We start from the raw sequence: 20,656 nt of genomic DNA on the forward strand, positions 1-20,656 counted from the left end.
ATCATGCATTCATATATAAGAACTGACAGCCAAACTTTGTAACATGAATGTAATGCACTTGGTATTGATTTTAGAGAGAATGGATTGTTTACATTGTTAAAAACTGGTTTTGTTTCCCCAAATCATGGTTATACTCTAATATTGCAAAAGAAACCTAAAAATATAGTTAAACTGCCAATGTCCCATTGGCTACAGTTGGCAGTTCAATCGTGAGCTCAGGATTTTTTTGACTCAACCATGTTTATAGTTGAGAAGAGGATCGAGTAGGTAGAGATGATAAAAGAGTTAAAAACAGCTGCAGCACAGTACAGGCCTGCTGCCCCCTTTACACAAGCTCTATTGGACACTGTAGTAGAGGCAAATTTAACCCCCAAGATTGGAAACTATGTAAGGCTACTTTGTTGGGAGGAGATTACTTACTTTAGAGGTTTGAATGGCATGAAACAAGAGAACCACCGTGATGAATGTTCAGGCAGGTAATTCAGAATGGGATATTAACATGCTTCTGGGAGAAAGTCAATATGAAGGTAATGTTAGTCAGGTTGGGCTACCTACAGGAGTATATGCACAAATTGCAATGGCTGCCTGCTGTGCTTGGAATCAATTACCAACTAAAGCAGATCTCAGTGGGGATTTTTCTGGTATTAAACAAGGCCCAGATGTACCATTTCAGGAATTTGTGGATAGGCTGCTAATAGAGGCTGGTAGAATGTTCGGAGAACCCTGGGCAGGAGTTCCTTTTGATACACAATTGGCTTATGAAATGCTAATGTGGCCTGCTGTGTAGCTGTCCAGCCATACAAAGCAAAGGCAGACTTACCTGGATACATTCCTCTTTGTGCTGAAATTGGGCCCTCATACAATCAGTGTCTGGCTATGGCTGCTGTCTTACAAGGGGCAACTGTGCAAGCAATGCTTTCACAGAAGGGAAGGAATAAAGGATGTTTTAAATGTGGAGATTTGGGTCATTTTAGAAATGATTGTCCCAGAAATAAAGGTACTAGCAGACTGTTTAAAGCCCAGATTAAAAACATTCGCATTTGAGTTAATACAAAGCTCAGAGTGGGCCCAGCAGAAGCTTGTGTGACCTTCCGTTTGTCATGGTCATCCTAACCAGCCCATAGAAAAGTGTTTTCCAGAATTTGTTTATTGCCTGCTTGTTTCTTGGGGAGGAGGGGTCAGTCTCAGACCCAAAGACGTTCGCAACAGACAGCGTATGGGTCAAGAGTTATAGATAATGATTATGCTAGAGAAACTAAAATTTTGCCTGCTTCCCTCCATGGCATTATAGCTGTGCCTGCTAACAAAAGAATTGCTCAAAGAGTAAGAGAGGACAAGATTGGCCTTCAACTTGGCCTTTATTTGATACTCTCACTCAGCTACAAGGGATTAATTATTCCATTAATCCAAAACAAATTTCAAATTTAAGATTTATGAAACTTTTGGGGCATTATAGCCTGACTCGCCTACTCCAGCTGCCATTCCAGAAAATGCATATAGAATTATTATGGATTTAGAAATTTGTTTTTCTACTGTTCTTTTGCATCTGTTGAAGGTGGGGGAGGTGCATTCTGTGAGTTTGCTTGTAATTTTGGAGAGCCCATGAAGTGATATCATTGGAAAGTTTTGCCTCAAGGAATGACTGATAGTTTTATATCATGAGAAAAATTAGATGCTACTTTAATACAAGAAGTTAGGAGTTTGACTCTTTCAGTGTATATTATTCATTGTATGGTATTTTATTAGCTGATCCCTCTGAAGGAGTTTTACTGTAAGCCTTTGCTCTCATACAATGAGCTTTAAAAATTTGGGGAGTGCTTGTTGCTCCAGAAAACATTCAAAGGCAATATCTTTTCAATATTTAGAACCTTAGTCTTATTCTAACAGATTGTGGCACAGAAAATTCCAATAAGAAAAAATAGTTGGGGCTGGAGAGATGACTCAGACATTAAAGGCTAAGCTCACAACCCAAAATACAAGAGTTCAATTCCCTGCAACCACATGGTGGCTCACAATCATCTGTAATAGGATATAGTGCCCCCTTCTGGCTTGCAGGTGTACATGCAAAAATGGTTTACTTTTAATGATTTTCCAAAGTTACTATGAGATATTAGTTAGCTAAGACCTCACCTTAAGCTCACCACAAGAGGACTTAAGCCTCTGCTTGATGTTCTCAAGGTGGATGCAAGTCCTAATTCCCCTCGACAATTAACTGATGAAGGAGGACTAGCTTTGCAGAAAGTAGAGGAAGCTGTTAGTTATCAACAGATACATTATACAGACTATGATCAATTGTTGGCTGTTTGCATTATTGCTACTCATGTGCTCACAGCAGTCCTTTGGCAAAAGGGATCATTAACGTGGGTTCATCCTTTTTCATCTCCAAATAAAGTTTTAACACCCTGTTGTGAAGCTGTTGCTGTGTTAATACAGGATTGTAGGTCAGGATCAGAAAAGTGTTTTGAAAAAGAACTTAATGAAATATTCCTTATTCCAAACAGCAATTAAATTGGTTATTGAAGAATACTGATATTTGGCCTATTGCATAGCAAACTTTTTAGGCAAATTTGATAATCATTATCCAAAAGAGAAGTTGTTGCAGTATTCCTCTATGCATGCTTTTGTATTTTCTGTAAATTTATGCATGCAGCCCATAGAAAATGTGCTTACTGTATTTACAGACAACTCATCTAATGTGAAGGCAGTATATATAATTGGATCACATGTTCATTCTCTTGAGTTTCCCCCTGCTTCAGCACAAATAGTTGAATTACGTGCTGTAGCCACTGTTTGAAATGGTGAAAAATCAAGCTTTCAATTTGTATACTCATAGCCAGTATATAGCTCATGGTTTATAATTGCTTGAAATTTTTCCTTTTTTAGATATTGCTAATTCTCAAATTTTATAAATACAGCTTAATTTAAGAAACATGTACTGTTCCTCAACTTTTTAAGTCATTTAAGAGCTCATACTGGATTGCCTGGACCCCAGGGCAATGCCACAGCACATTTGTATACCAGGAAGATTATAGGTTTTACAGAAACAATTGGCCATACAATCTTATTCTTTATATCATCAAAATAGTAATAGCTTGAGACAATGATTTGGTATTTCTAGAGTGTATACAAGTCAAATTGCAAAAACTTGTTCTCAGTGTCCTCAATTTCTTCATAATGGTGTTAATCCTTGAGGACTTATACCTAATCAGTTATGGCAAATAGATGTTATTCATTTCTGATTTTAGAAAATTAAAATATGTACATGTGACTTGACACCTTTTTAGGCTTTCTAGTTGCAACTGCTTTAACAAGAGAAGCAACTATAAATGTATTTAGTTACTGCCTACATTATTTTTCTATGCTTGGTGTTCCATGTTGTGGTGATTATTTAAAACTGGCCTCTGGTTCATCCGACTATCTAAGCTGCAGCGGCTCTGCCTAGCCCAGCCACCACATTTCTCGGCCTGAGACCACATGCGTACTGCAGCTAGAATCGTCCCACCAGAAACACCAGTCCTGCCACCCACTAGATGCCAGTGTGAGAGATGGCTCTACCAATCTTCCACACTGTCTCCGCAAGGCAGGGCATTGCCCAGGCCATTCTGCCATCCATGCAGGCCCAGTAAGAGAATGGGACTCTAATTCTTATGAATTAATCAAAGGCTTTATATGTTTGATAATGATTAATAACAAGATGTCCATACAAAGAGAGTTGTATCCCAATTAGCTAACCTAATTATAAGTTTATAAGCTGTTCTCCACAAGTGCTCTCCATACCTGTGTGGTTCTCCATCCTCCTACATCTCTGCCCTCTCTAGCTCCTCCCCTTCCTTTTTTCTCTTCCTCTCCCAACTCTTCCTCTTCCTCTCCTTACTCCTCCCACCTTAGCTCCTAGTACAGTTCCATATCAGATTAAGATAGATAATGGAACTGGCTATTGCAGTCAGATATTTGAGATGTTTTGTTGACAATTTAATATTACCCATATTACTGAGATTCCTTATTATCCTCAAGGACAAGGTATTGTGAAACAGATATTGTGGAACTTTAAAATAATATCTTCATAACTCTCTGAGTGTGAGAGGAGCAGCTACTGGTGCTTCTGACCTGGTTTTACAAGAAACTCTAACAAATTGGCATTTAAAAAATAAAGAAGTGGAGTTATACTCTCCAAGGTTACCAAAAGCACATCTTACCTTTGTCTTATTTGTTTTAAATTTTTTGCAAACTGATACTAAAGGGCAGTCTACAGCAGACCATCACTGGCATCTAGTCACTTCCAGGCCATATGCCAGGGTTAAATGGAGAGAGCCCCTAACTAATACATGGAATGGTCCCGACCCTGTTTTAATTTGAGGTCATGATTCTGTCTGTATTTTTTTTTTAAAAAAACACTTATTTATTTACTTATTTATTATATATGAATACACTGTAGCTGTCTTCAGACACACCAGAAGAGGGCATCAGATCTCATTACAGATGGTTGTGAGCCACCATGTGGTTGCTGGGATTTGAACTCAGGACCTCTGGAAGTGCAGTCAGTGCTCTTAACCACTGAGCCATCTCTCCAGCCCTCTGTCTGTATTTTTTAACAACAAAAAAGAATATAGCCTGATGGCGGCCTTAAAGATTGATTGTCATGTGGACACAGATCCTGAACCTAATGATTATGATACTAATGATGAAGATGGCTCAAAATCCCTATCAGCCAGCTGAGTTAATCAATACTTAAAGCCACCCACCATATACCAGGTGGCCAGACTTTGTGTTTGATCCTTGCCAATTAGCAGCTGTATTAGATATCCGGGACATTCCTGCTTATAACTTTATTTTCTACACTGCTTGGACCATTAATTATAATCTTGCTCCTTTTAACCTTTGAACCTTGTATCTTAAACAGTTTGATTGCCTTCACACAGGATCACTCTCAGCAAGCTCAGCTACTCACCATGGCAGTTATCCATTTCTATGAGGAAATGCATTGAGTGTGTGCTCATAGATCCTTTTGGTCTAAATGCATATATGTCTTTAGTCTGTATGGGAAGGAGTGTACCATAGAAGGCCAGTAGTCCGACAGGTAAGAGTGTTCTTGAGTTCCTATAGACCAAAGACAGAGGCATATATCAGTAATGCTATGTATGTTTTCCATAATGGGTAATAAGGAGCAATATAGACACTGACCTAAGACAGACACAATCGCCCAGTCACTCTTTACCCTAGACAGGATAATGGAAAACAAGTAAATCTTATTGGTATTGCTCATCTTTTAAAAATTAATAATGGGGAATTGTGTCCTCCCCCAGCCTTGTGAAGGCCAGAAAGACCTTGTTTACCACAATAGACCTAGTAATAGGACCTAGGTAGAGTTATACACCTTGGCTGTAGGTACAACTTCCTACAGGAACTTAGAAGAATAGACTGTCCACTGAGTTTTTGGTGCAACAACATAATCCCTATATATACAAGAGCTGAATATTAAACTTTGATCCTTCATCAGAAAACTTTGTCTTGGCTTCATGTTTCTCTGGCCTCTCTGTCCTTTTTTCATTTCCAGCCTCCTTTTCAGGTGAACCCAGTTCGTCTGTAGCTGCAGGCAGCTACACCTGGTAATGTGTAAGAGTCACCCTGGTGGTTCAAGTTTGGAAGTCATGAAGGGCTTATGAAAAGCAGCTGAGGCTTGGCACTGTGAGAAGCCATTGAAGGCTGGTGGTGAAGGTGCAGCTTCAGTTGCAGTAGATGGCCCAGGACTGAAGGGGTCATGCAAAGGAGTTGAGGCTTGGCACCATGAGGAGAGTCTATGAGAACTATTAATAAAGCCTACTTGCAACAGAATACCACAGCATATTAGAGATGCCAGTACCATGGGATGAGCGTGAAGAATAGCAGCAGCAGTGGAGTGGATCAACCTGAGCTTGGAATGCTACAGAGGGCATAGCTGGAGAAGTGATGCCACCCTTTGGAGAAGCCTTGAAGCTCATGTGTGGATCCCAGATACTAAAACAAGAATCTGTAACATTGAAGTTGCCTTGGAGACACCAGGATATTTAACAAGACAGATATCGTGAGCCATGGGATATCTGCTGAGAAAAGCTGGTGATAGGAAATAGAACCAGTGCAGGAGAATGAAGTTTGCTGCAGTCAATAAAGGTGAAAATTGAGCTGAAGATATGAAGTCTGTGTTGACATCAGACAAGGAGATGCAGAGTTTGGAGTTTGCCAAGCTGGTTTCACGTAGTGCTTTGGGGATGACAGTTAAGTGATTGGAGAAATCGCAGAAGAGACCTTGAACTTTGGACTTTTAACATTGTTGAGGATGCTATAGACTATGGAACTGTTGAAGTTGGACTAAATATAATTTGCATTATATTATGTTTAGGTATGGCCTCCATAGACTCATATGTTTGAATAAGCCTATGGAGGCCAGAGAGTAGAATGTTGTAGTTTGTATATGCTTGGCCCAGGGAGTGGCACTATTAGAAAGTGTCAACCTGTTGGAATGTGTGTGTGTGTGTGTGTGTGTGTGTGTGTGTGTGTGTGTGACTGTGGGTGTGGGCTTTAAGGTTTTTTATCCTAGGTGCCTGGAAGTCAATATTTTGCTAGCAGCATTCAGATGAAGATGTAGACCTCTCAGCTTCTCCTGAACTATGCCTGTCCAGACACTGCCATGCTCCTGTCTTGATGGTAATTGACTGAACCTCTGAATATGTAAGCTAGTCCCAATTAAATGTTGTTTTTTTAAAATAAGAGTTGCCTTGGTCATGGTGTCTGCTCACAGCAGTAAAAACATTACTTACCTCAGCCACATGACCACTCCCTGCAGCCCCATAGGAAAAGACACAGCATGTGTTGTAGTTCAGTTCTATCAGCCATCTTAGAGTGGTCTTGGAGCTTGGTACCATTGAAAATCGGACCACTACTGTCCCTTTTTTGTGTCTCTATCTGTTATTTGACACTTGTGAACCATGTGGCTGTGGTCATGGATGTCCAATGACCCTTCTGGGAGTTTCCTTTGCCTTCTGTATGTTTTCTCAGAAGGAACTCCTGGGTGATAGCAACCTTAGTAGTTTTGTTGAGGAATTTCTGTACAGTTGTCCTCATTGAATGTTGACATTCTGTGAAGAATGCACAAGGCCCTGCAAGCTGTGCCACCTGGAAGCCTGTGTTTCCAGAGCTGCTTTAATAAAACCACAAAGTGTTTTATCATTGTGGTCTCATTATCCTAAGAATAAGTGACAACTGGCATTGTTCATGTGTTTGTTGGCTGCCTGTCTGTGCACTTTGCAGAAATGTCTGTGCAAGTCTTGGGTTCATGCTTGCTACAGATACCTGATATATAATTTTATTTCTGACTCTTATTGTCTTGTCAGATCTCTGGATTGAAATTACTCTCTCCCTCCTATGGTTTGTTTCTCTTCCTCACTTTTAACAGTGACCGTGTTAAAGAATATTTGGTTTTAGTCATTTATTTATTATTTAGGTTTATGTGGGTGTGCTTGTCACATGTGGAAGCGAAGATAAGAGGGAGTTGGCTCAACAAGATGTCAAAACTTTCCTTCTACTGTGAGGCTTGAAAAGCTCGAATTAAGACTGTTGGGCTGGGTGGCAGTTGTTTACCCACCAAGCAATCTCAGCAGCCAGGCAGTGACCTGTGGCATGGATGTTTTTAACTCTTTCAAAAACCCATTTGTCTTTAGTTCTTTGATGCTTGGGCCACTCAGACTATGTTCTTTGCAAACAGAAGTCTATTTGGATCTGAGAACAGTTTTACAAAACCCAACTACTTCTTCAGCATGGGAGTTGGAAATATAGGTTTGTCAGTGTTATAATCCTGCTCAGCAGTCCCCTTCGTGTGCATTTTAGAAATACACAAAATACTCCTCCAGGAATTATATATGAGGTTGATTCTCAATACTTTATACTTTCATACCAAGTGAATCATCTGATGCATTGATTCTTTACTTTGAGGTTTCACAGGTAATGGACAACAGTCCCGCTGTGCCTTGTACCATGAGGGGTACAGTAAGCATCCAGGGATGAATGTGTAACCAACACTAGCCAACCTCATCCATTCTTTGCCCAAACTAAGTTTTCCCAAGGCAGCCCTCGAAAGTTGCAATCACAGGAATGAGTCACTTCCCAGTTCTGAAAATGCTTAGCGTAAGAAGGAATACCTAGAGCTGGCCCTGAGACTCACTGCTGCTCATCATTTCAGTGAAACAAGACAAATCAAAGGCAAAAAAGGGAAACAAACAATACACAGGACAGAATCCAGGAGAAATGTGCCCAGGTTCCATCTGTCCTCTTCCAGGGAGTCCAAAGGACAGCAATCAATTATTTGTACCCATGACTGCAGAGAATTGCAAATTTGGGAGACCCACTGCCTTCTGATGCCCAGGAATCAGGTTCCTGTTTTAGACATGGGACACCTGTACTGCTGACAAGAGTATCCAGACCCCAGTACACCTAAAGTCACATGATCCTGAGAGACCACAGTTGTTCACATGGCTGAGAGGACTTGGAGTGAGGATGAAGGGAAAGGAACAATGCCAGCAGGCAGATGGTTAGCAGAGCATCCAGACACTCTCCCAAGACCTAGAGACAGGAATCCCATTACAGCACACAGTGTGTGACATCCCTCACCTGGCTGTGCACTTACCTCAAAAGGGCTCACTTACCTGATGCAGGAGAATCCAGCCTAAGTTGGCCCATCCCCCACTGGGGTCAGCACCCATTCAGCACTGCTGCTTCTCTTTGAGAATGTCATGTATGACACAGACATGTAGAGATGAGAGGTCAAATTGAATGTTTCTCCCAGCACCGACACACAGGTTTAATCATCAGGCACCAGAACAAACCCTGGAAAGGTCCTGGAGCAAACCTGGAGCAACCCAGCAGCCTTAGACTAGAAATAATGAGATAAAATTGTCTCTCTAATCCCCTTTCTGAACATGATCCATGCTGGTGTCCTGACTCCCATACAGGTCTCTTTTCAGGCCAACTTGGGGCTTGAGAAAGACCTTTAACTCAGACCCTATCTATGGTTCCATTCTAGGGAATTAGGTTGGGCGGGGCCAAGAATCATGGACAGGAAGAGGGAGCAGGATTAGAGGCTTCAGGCCAGCAAGAAGCACAGAGTCACCCAAGGGTCCAGTGACACAGAGGTGGTAAACGCAGGGATGTCATGGACAGCAGAGAGGAGGAGACCAGTGTGTAGTCCTTGCTGTGGGGCTGCATGATGTAGTCTCTGTTCAGCCCCTGCCTCTCTTCTGCCACACTGAAGGTGCAGTAGAGACTCTGCCTGGATTCCACAGGGACTTCTGAAACTTTGATCTTTAGAGGTCTGGATCACAAGCAAAGAAAGGGACTGAGCCTCTGCTGACCCTAGTGGATGGTGAGCTGGCATGTGCTGTGCATGCTGCAGTGCCCAGCACACAAGCTCCATTTATCAGAAGGCTCAGGAGTCAACCTACTGATTTCCTTCTGGCTGCCCACCCTGAGCACAGGCCTCTGGCATGAGGAACAAACTGACATACCTATCTCCAGGTGGAAGACTGTTGCCAGGGGACAGTGATCCACCAAGAAACAAAGGGAAAAAAAAAAAAAAGACTGAAGCCGGTATTTGACAAATCCCTGAATCAACTTAGTGGCACCCCAGCATACTCAGATCACTTCCTAGCTTCCTTGGACTGGGTTTTAGAACTCCCATGTTGTATTCTTGCTGCCTGATCAACCGGATGACCACAAACCTGTACTTAAGATGGCACATGTTCCAGCTGTGCTTCTCCACTGTCCCTTACTCACTCACAGGGATTCCTGCTGCTCTCCCCCACTGCCCTTCATTTGCCCATAGGGGCTCCAGCCTCATTCCCTCAACTGCAGGAGACAGTTTTCCACTGCTCACACACCCACAGAAGCCATTGACTGGGTGCCGGTCACCCTTCATGTCCTGCCAACAAAGTGCTTCATGAAGGTCCAGGAGGTCTCACTGCTCTCTCAGACAATGATGTCAAAGATTTGCATGACCCACAAAGATTTGCATGAGTAGAATACAAGGCTTTTCTTTTGTATGCAATGATCAGATCATTCATCTTGAAGCAGGGGTCAACTAGTCATCTGCCTACCAGGTTCAGCCCAGTAGAACCATCATACCCAGCTCTTGGGAGGGATTAAACATCTCTGGCTCCTCCCTACACTTGGGCAAACAAAACACAGGTTGAGGCTGGACACAGAGGACAAAGGTCAACCCTGGAACTCCTTTATAAGGTGGTAGAATCAAAGCTTGCAGCTTTCTGATCCTAGGTGTTGTACAGAATGTTGTTCATTGGTCTTTAGGAAGTCTGGGCAGCAGCAGGGCAGCCATGGAGCTGCTGACTGGAACTGGCCTGTGGCCTGTGGCCATATTCACAGTCATCTTCATATTACTGGTGGACCTGATGTACCGGCACCAGCGCTGGCATTCTCGATACCCACCTGGCCCTGTGCCATGGCCTTTGCTGGGTAACCTGCTCCAGGTGGACCTAGATAATATGCCATATAGCCTGTACAAGGTGAGTGACTTTGTGGTGGATGGTAACTGAGGGAATGGTGACTGTAGCAGGGCGTAGTGGGGGTCTAGCCACAGGTCAGACAGGGATCCAGTCCCCATGAGGGTACAGGCTTAACAATTTTTTGATGGCAACCACTGGGACTTTCTAGGGAAAAAGTTTTGCAGGCCAAAGTCCAGGAAGTGAACCAGGGTGTGACAGCAGGGTTCAGTCTGGTTGGACAGGGCAGCAGCCATAGAGGTCTCAAGTCCCTTATGGTCCTGTTAAAGATGAGCTCTCAGCATAGTGGGAGGTCTAGTGTAGCATATCAGTCAGGACACTGAGTGGAGAGAGGCGCTCTGGCTGCCTGAATCTCTTGCTGTTGTGTGCTCTCTGGCCTCACTCCCCATCTCAAGGAACAAGAGTTTCTTCAGGTGTGTTGACATGCTAAGGGGACCCAAGACAGTTTTCTGGCTCTGGCAAGGTCACCATGTGGTGTTACATCTACTATGATTCCTTTGCTGAACTTAAAGTATAAAATTCCACAGTGGTAGCCTTCCACATGTTAGGGATTGAGCTCAGTTAAGAGCAGTTTCCCAGGATATGAATACTAAGGTTCAATGACAAGCACGAAGCACACACACACACACACACACACATACACGCACACACAAACACACATACCCACACAGAGAAACATGTGCAAATATATCTTCACAAACATGCCTGTAAATGGATGCCAACATGCCACACACACATATGCACTGGAACCTGCATGTGCACACTCATCACCTTCCCTATGTTTGCACAGTGAGCCTGGTGCTATGATCTGTGGAGACCTCCACTTCCTATGTGCTCTGTCCCTCTACTTCAGCTTCAAAACCGCTATGGTGACGTGTTCAGCCTGTAGATGGTCTGGAAGCCTCTGGTTGTGATTAATGGACTGAAGGCAGTTCGGGAAGTGCTGGTAACCTGTGAAGAGGACACTGCTGACCGCCCTGCAGTGCCCATCTTTCAACACCTAGGCTATGGGCACAGAGCAAAAGGCAAAAGGCTTTGTAGGGGCAGAGATGGGATCATAACCAGACATGAGGAACAGTGAGCAGAGGAAGGTTAGGACATGATGCAGGTGGTAATGGAGTTAAACAATCCAACAAAATTCCCTGAAATCTATTGTAAAACCTCCTGAGCATCCTGGACGGTGGTGGTATACTGCCGTGATTGGGAGGAAGGGTGAGATTATGGGGAACACTGATCTCAAAGAAGAGAATGAAGGGGGGAAAGGGCAGCACAGCCAGGTGTCCTTGCTTACACACAGATGTACCTGCAGGTGTGGCTTTTGCACCTTATGGGCCTGAGTGGAGAGAGCAGAGGCAATTCTCTGTGTCCACACTGCGCAACTTTGGCCTGGGCAAGAAATCTCTGGAGCAGTGGGTGACGGAGGAGGCCGGTCACCTCTGTGATGCCTTTATCACCCAGGCTGGTGAGTGATGGCTGTGAACCACAAGTGGGGACAGGAAGATAGGAACAATATCCTGACTTTAACTTGCATCTGTACTTCCAGGGAGTTCCTTCAATCCTTACACCCTCCTGAACAAAGCCATGTGCAATGTGATTGCTGCTGTCATTTATGCCCGTCTCTGTGAGTATGGAGACCGTGGTATTATCAAGATGATAAATGTACTGAAAGAAAACATGGGAGAGAATACTGGCTTGATCCCTGAGGTAGGAGGCTAAGGGCAGCTTGCATTCCTGCTTCTCAGAGGAGGATGCAGACAGGGGATTTGAAAAGCAGACATGTACAAGTGTCAACCACAGGAATAAAATCCCGGTGCTTGACAAGCCTGCAGCAATGGGAGGGAAGAAGTGGAACAAGGCCATGGGGTCTAAAGGCTGAAAACTTGGCATTCTGCCAACATGGAAGCCACCAACACCTGTGAGACTTTCCCATAAAATATTCTCGTGTCCACTGCAGGGCTGCTAGAGCCTGAAGGCTAGAGCTAAGGAGGAGTCGGGTGATGGGTGGGAACACATAGGGCCTGTGTCCACCATGGAAGAGGCTGGAAACTAAGACTGGCTGAGATCAACACTAAATCCATGTACCCAGGAGCCACAGAGATGGTCAGAGGGTAAGGAGATTGCCAGGCAAGCATGACAGTTTTCTTTTTTTTTTTTTTTTTATTGGATGTTTTATTTACATTTCCTATGTTGTCCCCTTACCCCATCCCCCACCCACCCCGGAACCCCCAATCCCCTCACCCCTCCTCCTTCTTCTCTGTGGATGTAACCTCTATCTACTCCCCCCCACTCCCACCTCCCCACCCTCAAAATTCCCATCCCCTGAGGCATCTAGCCTTCATGAGGTCAAGGTTCTCTTCTTCCACCTATGCCCAGCAGGGCCCTCCACTCTTACATATTCAGTTGAAGCCCTGGATCCCCCCCCCTAAGTGCTCCCAGGCTGGTGGTTTAGACCCTGGGAGCTGTGGTTGGTTGGTATTATTGTTCTCCTCATGGTGCCGCAAATCCTTTCTGCTCCTTCAGTCTTCACTCTAACTCCTCTATTGTGAAACCCATGATCAGTTCAATGGCTAGTTGTGAGCATCTGCCTCTGAATATGTCAGACTCTTGAAGACCTCTGAGGAGACATCCATATCAGGCTCTTATCAGCATGCACTTCCTGACTTCCACATCAGCATCTACCTTTGGTGACTGCACATGGGATGGATACTCAGGTGGAAAGGTCTTCAGATGGCCCCTCCTTCAGTTTTTGTCCCTCGCTTTGTCTCCATATTTGCTCCCTTGAGTATTTTGTTGCTCCTTCTAAGAAGGACCGAATCACCCCCACTTGGTCTTCCTTCTTTATGGACTTCATGTGGCCTGTGAGTTGCATCTTGGGCATTTCAAGGTTCTGGGCTAATATCCGATAATCAGTGAGTGAATACCATGTGTGTTCTTTTGTGATTGGCTTACCTCACTCAGGATGATAATTTCTAGTTCCATCCATTTACCTAGGAAGCTCTCGAATTCATTGTTTTTAATAGCTGAGTAATACTCCATTGTGTAAATATACCACATTTTTTGAATCCATTCCTCAGTTGAAGGACATCTGGGTTCTTTCCAGCTCCTGGCTATTATAAATAAGGCTGCTATGAACATAGTTGAGCATATGTCCTTATTATATGTTCGAGCATCTTCTGGTTATATGCCTAGGAGTGGTATAGCTGGATCCTCGGGTAATGCTATGTCCAATTTTCTGAGGAACCGCCAGACTGATTTCCAAAGTGGTTGCACCATCTTGCAGTCCCACCAACAATGGAGGAGTGTTCCTCTTTCTCCATACCCTCGCCAGCATCTACTATCACCCGAAAACTATTCTCAACAATAAAAGAACTTCGGGAGGAATCACCATCCCTGACCTCAAGCTGTACTACAGAGCAATAGTGATAAAAACTACCTGGTATTGGTACAGAGACAGGCAGGAAGATCAATGGAATAGAATTGAAGACCCAGAAATGAACCCACACACCTATGGTCACTTGAACTTTGACAAAGGAGCTAAAACTGTCCAGTGGAAAAAGGACAGCATTTTCAACAAATGGTGCTGGTTCAACTGGAGGACAACGTGTAGAAGAATGAAAATTGATCCATTCTTATCCCCTTGTACAAAGCTCAAATCTAAGTGGATAAAGGACCTCCACATAAAACCAGATACACTGAAACTAATAGAAGAGAAGGTGGGGAAAAGCCTCGAATACTTGGGCACAGGGGAAAAGTTCCTGAACAGAACTCCAATGGCATATGCTCTAAGATCGAGAATTGACAAATGGGACTTCATAAAATTGCAAAGTTTCTGTAAGGCAAAGGACACTGTCAATAGGACAAAACGACAACCAACAAATTGGGAAAAGATCTTTACCAATTCTTCATCTGATAGAGGGCTAATATCCAATATATACAAAGAACTCAAGAAATTAGACCCCAGACAACCAAATTACCCTATTAAAAAATGGGGTATAGAGCTTAACAAAGAATTTTCAACAGAAGAAACTCGAATGGCCGAGAAGTACCTAAAGAAATGCTCGGCATCCTTAGTTGTCAGGGAAATGCAAATCAAAACAACCCTGAGATTCCATCTCACACCAGTCAGAATGGCTAAGATTAAAAACTCAGGTGATAGTAGATGCAAGCATGACAGTTTTCATTCTGAGAAGCCATGTAGTCAGTTCACTGACTCTCTATGGTTTTTCCCTGACCTCAACATCTTTGTTGTGGCAACAGCATTCCTCACACCATGTGCACATGAACACACATTGAAGTAATTATTATTATTAATTATTATTATTATTATAAATCTTATTTACTCAACTCATTAAATTAAGTGCAGCAGGAAGTCCTAGCACTTTGTCTGGCTGTTACAGGTTCTGAACGCATTTCCAATTCTCCTGCGCATCCCAGGGTTGGCTGACAAAGTCTTCCCTGGGCAAAAGACACTTGTCACCATGGTGGATAAGATGGTGACTGAGCACAAGAGAATCTGAGCAGCCACCTCGAGACCTGACTGATGCCTTTCTGGCTGAGATGGAGAAGGTGAGAGACTGTGGGTCTGGTGTCCATTGTGCTGTGGAGTCATCTGGGTCACTGTGGGACTTCTTACTCTCTGTTCTGAGTCCACTGTCTCGCTGTGTCCTAGGCAAAGGGGAATGCTGAGAGTAGCTTCAATGATGCAAATCTATGTCTGGTTGTCCTTGACCTGTTTGGTGCTGCGATTCTGACCAGTTCAGCTACTCTGACTTGGGCCCTGCTGCTCATGATCCTGCATCCAGATGTGCAGAGTATGTCTACCTGGGGCTGGGAAGGAAGGAGGAGGAGGGTAGAGGCAAACTCCTTAAGCTTACTTGGGACTCCTGTGGCTTCCAATACTGGTTTGACCCAGACTCCAGAAAAGGTGATGGCCATCTTTCTCCCATGGGTCCAACTATTACCACAGAGGTAGTAGTGGGACAAAAGTCACTTCTCTAGTGTTCATTAACTGAAGGGATGCTGTTATTCCAGGTCGAGTACAACAGGAAATCGATGAGGTCATAGGACAGGTGTGATGTCCAGAGATGGAAGACCAGGCTCACATGCCCTGTACCAATGCTGTCATCCATGAGGTGCAGCGCTTTGCAGACATTGTCCCAATGAACTTGCCACACAAGACTTCTTGTGACATTGAAGTGGAGGGCTTCCTTATCCCCAAGGTAGGCCTGGGTCCCTCAAACATCTACTCAGGGTTGCCAGCTAGCCAGTGGCCTGAGCTGCCCAGTTGAGAAGAACTGGAATTTAGGCAACCTAATTCTAAAGCACACAGAACCAGCTGCCCCTGGGTTAAGTATGGGAGGAGAAACAACAGCAAGAACTGTACGGTAGAATCCACAGCTAGAAAGGTAAGTAAGGTTAAATATGGCAGAAGTGGTTATTACAGCCATGATCTACCAATACTGGTGACAGTCTGTGCACATCTGTCACTTGTCACTTATCTCTGCCATAGTATTAATGAAAACGGAGAAGCATTTTGGGCTGAGTTTATATGAAAGTATCCTGTGTGTGGTAGAGAGTGCGCATGTGATCCTGGTGACCAGGGTCTAGGCAGTCCAACCTCAGTCCATATTCACAACATGTGCCTCCTACCAGGGGACAACGCTCATCACTAACCTGTCCTCCGTGCTGAAGGATGAGAGTAGCCGGGAGAAGCCGCTCCGCTTCCATCCTGAACACTTCCTGGATGGTCAGGGCCACTTTGTAAAGCATGAGGCCTTCATGCCATTCTCAGCAGGTGCCCTTGGGGTGCTTGGCTGCCTGTCTGTCCCCAGGGTGCCTTGGAAGGTGGAACCCCAATCAAGTTCCAGACTGACTGAGCCCCTCTCCCACTCACAGGCCACCGAGAATGCCTGGGGGAGCCCCTGGTCTGCATGGAGCTCTTCCTCTTCTTCACCTGCCTCCTGCAGAGCTTTAGCTTCTCAGTGCCAGCTGGACAGCCCCGGCCCAGTGACTATGGTGTGCATGCATTTCCAGTTACTCCAGAGCCCTACCAGCTCTGTGCAGTGGTTCGCTAGCAGAAGCAGGGCTCCATCCTTCTCCCCAGTGTGATCTACTGATGTCTAATAAACAAGTTCTCTATCTGCAACTCAGATTCCTGGTCCAACCCCTACCTTTGTCTCAATTGTGTCCAAGACAACAGTCTACAACCCTTCTTGACCCTCTGCCTCAGGCCAACCTATGAACAACTTTAATGTGTTGAGAATAGAATTTATTACTCCAGGAGCAGTGACCTTCAGCAAAGCACATGGGAAGACGAGGCAAGAAGATGGTGAGTTCAAGGCCTGCATTGGCTACATAGCATGGAGTTCTTAATGAGACCCTTCTTAGAAAGGGGAAGGATAGGTCATCATCAGGGAGTGTTGAAGGGAGTAAAGAGGAGGGAATGAAAGGGAGGAGAGAGGGAAGCATCCAGATAAAGTAGGAGGAAAGGTAGTTGTGCTGATGTTCTGGGCTTGACAATATATCACACAAAAAGACCGATCAATGGCTGCTGGTTTTGTCAGACACTGCAAACTGAAGTCACACTCCATTGTTACAGTAAGGAAAATGTGAGTGGCTTGTGCTGGAAATCAGTACAATTTTTGCTCTGGTGACAATGTTGACATAGGTCCCCATGACACTAAAGTGCCAAAAATAGTGGTTTAAACCACTTTAAAAACTAGAAAAGCTGATGTCTTCACACTTATGCTTGCTGCAGTCAAAGAATGTGGGAGAAATCTGTTGTAGCAAAAGGAGGCAGGTCAGACTTCAGGAAGATAGGAAAGATCCCACTGTTCTGTCTGTCAATACCTGTCTAGATGCAGAAGAGTCCTCTCTGCAACCATGTGTGACAAATGTAGTTGATGCTACTCTCTAGGAAAGTTCATGTATTTTGGAGTCTTAAAAGGGTATAGGTTTGGTGGTGCCATGGGGGACAGTTCTAGAGGAATGTGACAAGGCTCATTTTAGACTTTATATAATTTGAGGCCAGACTACAGCATCCCAAGAGCCTGACCTATGTGGCCTACCTTGAAACATAGTTGTGTATAGACACTGATTTTGTTTTTGCTGTAACACTGATTTGTTTTGTGAAAAACCAAATGTTCTGACCATGCTGGAAAAAGTATACTTCACAGAACCCTCCTTGTGCCTACAGAATTGTCATATATTTTTACCACACTCCTCTTCATCCCACCTCTCCCCCTTATTGTTATTCTATATTGATGGGTATTTTTCATCATGCATGCAGTGTGCACAGAGGGTAGAATAGAGTATGAGACCTCTAGAAACTTGAGTTCAATTAGTTGTTAATCATCCTGTGGGTGCTGGGTGTGAAGCCTGGGTCCAGTGGAAGACAAGTCCGTGCTCTTCGCTGCTGAATATTGTCTACAGACCTTGCCCCCCTGTTAATGGTGCTGGAAAGTCTTACTCTAGTCTGAGGTAATTTCCTTAAGCTCCCTAAAGGTCAGACTATAGTCTGTAAAATGAGTGGCTCATGATCCCACCCTGTGGAGCAAGAGTTCATGGGACACTTATGCCCTATGCCCACAGCATCATCTTAAAACAACCAGTTTACACACTTCCTGTTGATTCAGCTCTGTGTCTGATGCCCTCCAATGAATCAGCATTGGGGGAGGGAATGGAGGAGAAGAGGAGGGAAACTAGGAAGCAAGCCTTCCTACAGGACTGTGGTCTCTCCCAGCACCCAGACTGAGAGAAAACACAGGAGCTCACCTCAGGGCAGAGGACAAAGATAGCCTTGTCTCCTTTATTGGTGAAGAGATGCCAGGTTGCAGTAAGAGGTCTCCTTCTCCATCTTAGGTGGCTGTGGTAGTTGATATAAGACGTTTCCAGAAAGACCTATGAGCAGTGATGTGCCCATTAGGTAGCTGACTGGAGATGAAGTGGGTTCATAGTCATGGCCCCTTCCTTCTTCTGGTCTACGTGATGCACTGATGCAAGTTCTGGAATTCCAGCTACCTCCAGGCTACAACCAAAAACATACATGACAGCATGCAGTATGTAACATCAATGAGCATCCCATATGACTTAGACAAACAGAAAGGTGTGGATATGAAGAGAAACAGAGATCACAGTACCTGTAGCTACACACAATGGTGCTGAAGCCAAAGGACAGACATCGAGCTGCACAGTTTCCTGGTGACAGGCACTGCAGGGTCTGCAGACACTTTGCAATACCTCAGTGCAAAGTGTTCACAGAAATACCAGGAAGTGAGCTAGGACATGAGAGTTAGCTTGGTCTATGTTTGCAAAAGCCGGAAGGTATGGAGATGCAAGTCTCTTCTGCTTGCACTAATGGATGAGGTCTTGAGGGTATTTAAGAGAGATAAGGATCTAATACAGAATTTTAGTCAAGAAATCAAAGAGAGAAAGGCACTGTGTGGTCTTGGACTTCACTGTCTGCCTCAAGACCCCTGACTTTATGTATACATAGTAGGAGGCTAAGAGACCCAATGGCTGTTTCCATGCTCTGTTAAGGTCACAGCTGGGTGATCATATCTGAGATGACCTAGAAGATGTGACACTCCTAGCCACAAGGTCTAGATCTCAGGCTCTGAATGTAGATCAGTGATAGAGAATTTGCACAACACCCGTGAGTTCCTGGGTACAATAAGTACCAAACACACAGACATGGAGCCTTGGGTGCCGAGACAAGTCATAGTCTTGTGTGCCAAAACTGATTCTTGAAATCTGATTGGCCTCTCCTTTGGAGGTGTTCTGATCCTTGGCTATATTTGCTACAACACTGCAGAAATGTGTCCTATTTACAATTGGCCTTTAATCTGGAGGTTCTGATCAATGGACAGAGGTTTCTGTTGGGAGCTGACTCTTAGCCGAAAGCGGCTATCATCTTTACAGCCATCTCAAGCCATATACCCTGACAAGAGACTTGTTTTCAACAGCCCGCAACAGCTGAGCACATTCTGATAAACATCTTGTTACACTGTTTAGTGGCCCCAGCTGTAAGGTGCACGTGGTATCCATGGATACAAGGCACGTGACGTAATGTCTTCGGCTGAGCTTGTCCATGAGGGCAACTCACGTGGCAAAGGGTATAAATACCCAGGATTTCCTTTCTACAAAGGAGAATAAAGAAGAGACTTGACGGGACTTGACCAGACTCTGTCTTGTATCCATCTTTTGTGTCTCTTGTCCCTCCTCCGTCCCCACTCTCTCTCTTGCTAGACCCTGACCTGCAGACCAGAGCAGCAGAACAGGCTATTACAAAGTAGCAGAACTGGCCATTACAAAGGAACAGCCATTATAGGTTTCTACAGAAGACACTGGTGCAAACCATCTGTCAGTGTCCATAGTTGCCCACCTAGGCTTCTTTCTCAGCTCTGAAGTCAAGAGGTCTTGTGGGCAGAGTTGGTCAGAGATGGGCATGGGACATAGGAAGCAATAGGTCAGTGCCTAGTGGTTGTGTTACCTTATCAGGTCCTTAAGGGAAAGTCACTGATTTCAAAAAGAACACAAGGAACATGTGCTGGTCTGTGGCAGCAGTATTTTGGAGAACTCATGGGTGGAACTGGATCCTGAGTAACCCATAGGAAATAAGGAATGTGGGAAACAGAGGACAGAACATCCAGGTATCCTTGGTTACATCCATAATGCGAGTGTGCATGTGTTGTCTTCCCACATTATAAGCTTGAAAGGAGACAGTGGTTGTGATGTTATCAACTTGTGACTACCCAAGAAATCACCAGAGCACTGGGTGACAGAAGAACCAGTCCACTGTCTTCCTGTCTCTTGCCAACTTCACCAACTCACCTGGTAAGTGGTGTGAATAGCATCCAGATGTGGGCAAGGATAGAAGCACAACCTCTTGTCTTTTCTTACATGTTGTGGTGGTTGGTATATGCTTAGCCCAGGGAGTGACATTATTAGAAGATGTGGCCCTGTTGGAGTAAGTGTGTCACTGAGGATGTGGGCCTTAAGAACCACATCCTAGTGCCTGAGAGCCAGTAATCTGCTAATAGCTTTCAGATAAAGATGTAGAAATCTCAGCTCTGACTATGCCTTACAGACGGTTTCCAGTATCACGAGTTTCC

The 20,656-nt window shown here is 44.4% G+C and overlaps 1 pseudogene; it reads left to right on the plus strand.

Moving 5' to 3' along the window:
* Window positions 1-10,322: 10,322 nt before the first annotated feature.
* LOC114635970 lies at window positions 10,323-16,660 on the plus strand (annotated as a pseudogene).
* Window positions 16,661-20,656: the final 3,996 nt, after the last annotated feature.

The sequence above is a fragment of the Grammomys surdaster genome, unplaced genomic scaffold, assembly GCF_004785775.1.
Source record: "Grammomys surdaster isolate TR1022 unplaced genomic scaffold, NIH_TR_1.0 120575, whole genome shotgun sequence".
In the NCBI taxonomy this organism is placed as follows: domain Eukaryota; kingdom Metazoa; phylum Chordata; class Mammalia; order Rodentia; family Muridae; genus Grammomys; species Grammomys surdaster.